The following is a 3,372-nucleotide window of genomic DNA, read 5'->3' as shown; positions in this document are numbered from 1 at the left end:
ACTCTTCTTCTAAATCATAGTATTAATCCCATCATTAATCTTTCTATGAATCTATGGCTCTATGAGTCGTAACGAGCTCATGTTCTAAGGGCGTATTAAGAGTCCAAGTTTCTCATTCATTTAGTTATTACTGGCTGGACCAACTACTTAAATACTTTTCGCCATAAAGAAAATTTAATTTTACTTTGCATAATCTCGCTTTATCTACCAAAAGCTCTCCTTTCCATGATTTCCCGTCCTTTAAATTCAGTCTCAATTTCTGGGGGAAACACTTATGGTCTTTCCTTAGTATGTATATTGATGAACAGTTTTCTATAGGCTCACCATAAACCCTTAGTGTCCGAAGACATTTTATTAAACATTATTTTAGTTTTACTCTTGATCCTTTTTAGTCATACATATCTGCTTTCTCTATTCAAATCTCCTATAATCTTTTGTAATTCCTCCCATGATTCACTCAATAAAAACTGTCACTGTAAATTTTAAGTTTTTAAGGTATTCCACATTAAAGTTAATTCCAATGTTGCATTAACTTCAATGTGGAATACCTTAAAAACTTGAAATTTAGATTGGAGAATTTTTTTGTTTTCATTCTAATTTTTCAAAAAACTTCCTCTCGGCAAGCAAGGAAAGATGGGATCTCCCTATCTCACATCCTCTCTCGATCAGAATTTTCTCACTATCGTTTTGAGGTTATAAAATCGCTGTACTATCTGTGTAGCTTTCTTCAAATGTTCTAACATAAGATTCGTCTATTCCTTGTGGTTGAAGTGTCTTCATACTGCTGATGTTTTAAGAGATTCAAAAGCTTTTTCATAATCTATAAATGCCATAGTTATCAGTATCATTTATCATTAGATTTTTTTTTTTATTATTATTATCAGGCTGTGTCTTTCAATAGTTATTTTCAAATTACGATCCATATCCCATGGTTTAATTTAATTTTACAGATGAAAATTAACTAGACGTGGCACTGACATGCTCTGTATATGTTAAAAAGGAAACTTGAAAAGATAGTATGCGATGGCATGAGAAAAAAAAGGTGTAAAATACCTTTTGAATATATATGATTGAATATCTATTAAAAAATAAACTATTTAGATATTTTAGTACCGTTTCAATGTTGCAAAAGCATATTGTAAATTGAATTAATAGTCTGACAGATAATTTGATATTGTTTTCACCCCATAGTGAACCTATCTAAAAAGGGAACAATTAATAAGTACAAAAATTAACTATTTTGAGTAGAGAAATGGATTAAGACGAGCAGATTATATACATAAAATTTTGTATAATGAAGAAATTTCTTTTTATTCTGGAACTACTCGTTTTCTGTTTAATAAAGTTTAGTTGCATTCGCCTCTTCTTTCTATTGCCACATTGATGGACCTTGAGTGACCAATGTAGCAACGTAGCTGTTTAAGTTCTAACAGAGAGGTGAGGTGAAGGCAAATAAACTTTACTAAACAGACACTGAGCTTATATACATGGACTTGCGACCAAGAATGTCAAAGAAATTAAAACAAAATAAAACACTATCTGGAAGATTTGACAGATTAGTCTACTATCAGTGCAGGAAAGAGCGAGCGATAAGTCCAAAAAGCAATACATATACAATGTATGAGATTGTATGAAATGCGTGCGGTAAACTATCATGAATATATGTGTACCCTCGGATTCTGGAAAAAAAACTAAAGAAAGATAGGTTTTTTTAAAGAATATTCAGTGAGGATTTTAACTATATGACCAAGACATTAAAGTAAAAGGAACAGTACTGAGGTAAGTAAATCAATGAAAGACTCATTAAATCTTTATGGCTGAAGGATGGACTTGGTAAAGTAGGCAGCTGTATGGACCGTTAGCAAGTAAAACAGTATCTCCCACTTCAATCATGTAAAAGGTCTATAAGAAACACAAGATGACATCAAAGCAATTTTTGCTTATTTTCAGGAATAGTAAGAGTAAGGGGAATATTTTTATCATAAGAAACACTCCAGTAGAAACTCTTTGTTGTGATATTTTTCAATGTATTTTAAGATATTTCAGCAGCATTCAAGATGAAATTCTCACAAAAACTTGAAGCTCTTCTCCAAAAATCTTTTCAAAATAAAAGATAAACATATTTTGATGGTCGGAAGATCTCATAGTGACTAAATAAAAAGTACTTTAGCTTTCTGTAATGTTTGTTCATCAAAATATTTATGATATCTCAAGATGTTCAGGATTATATGCGCAAAGAGATTACAGAAACACGAGAGAAAAAGTTACAAGTTACCTTCTCGTTGTGGGGTTTTCATAGTTTTTTATTCTTATTTACATGATTTTTCACAAAAATATAGTTTTACATCTTTTCATAATATATCTCTGGTAATAGAAGTATTATAATATGAATTATTATAACTTTTATTCATACATATATTTCCATACCAGTTTCAAAGTAGTACCAAACTTTACTGAGACTAGCACTCAAAACCATATCATGCTGTTTTTATTCGATTAATAAATACCTTAAAAAAAGCAGTTTAGAAATCCCTTTACAATAGCTTTCAAATATCTGCCAAAAATAAGTGAAGTATATTCTTTATCTTCTCATATACTGAAAGTAATACTGTACTTTTTTTAGGATATATAACATGTCATTTGTTAGTAAGGGTTTATGTATATATTTCATATATAATTTCTCTTTGTTACACAAAGAAAGCGATTGATTATATTTCTAATTTATTAGTGCAGTTTAGGTGACGAAAATTGTCCTCAACGTTATCCTTAAACAGAAATTATCTGTGCTATTTGTTTTAGGGAATCTGTGATTATCAAGGATTTTCTAATATCACCTATCCCTCGAAAATAAAACTTTGAAGTAGCATGGCACTTTCTATGGAAACTCAATACCTATAATAACTCTAGCCTAATTCTACGATAATAATCATACAATCCTATTTTATTAGCCAAGTCTTTCAATAGAGTAGAGGTGAATAGAGATACAGCTTTATGAAACATATATTATTCCGTGTCACCCTGTATTATCTGGTTGACACAACTTTCTTCTGCTAGCAATCTCATACATACCTTACCATAGATATCTGAAAAGAACAGGTTTTTTTTTTTTTTTTTTTTTTTTTTTCCTTAGTGGTAAAATATCAGCAATGTACCAGATATTTGAGTGATTTTGCAGGGTAACTATATTAACTTTTCGAAAGATTGAAAAAGTTCATTTGCCTAGCACACCAACTCAAGTTTCAATATCCTTTGTAACTCTAAGCAAGTTTTGTCCTACATATCAAAATATTTATGCTTATAGATTTCTAACATTATCATTAGTATAACTTTTCACATAAGTATTGCTCTGATTGCTTCGATACTTTTGGCTTT

The sequence above is a fragment of the Palaemon carinicauda genome, chromosome 6 (genome assembly GCF_036898095.1).
Source record: "Palaemon carinicauda isolate YSFRI2023 chromosome 6, ASM3689809v2, whole genome shotgun sequence".
NCBI classification, from domain to species: Eukaryota; Metazoa; Arthropoda; class Malacostraca; order Decapoda; family Palaemonidae; genus Palaemon; species Palaemon carinicauda.
The sequence above is the reverse complement of the archived record's forward strand: the minus strand, read 5'-3'. Positions refer to the sequence as shown.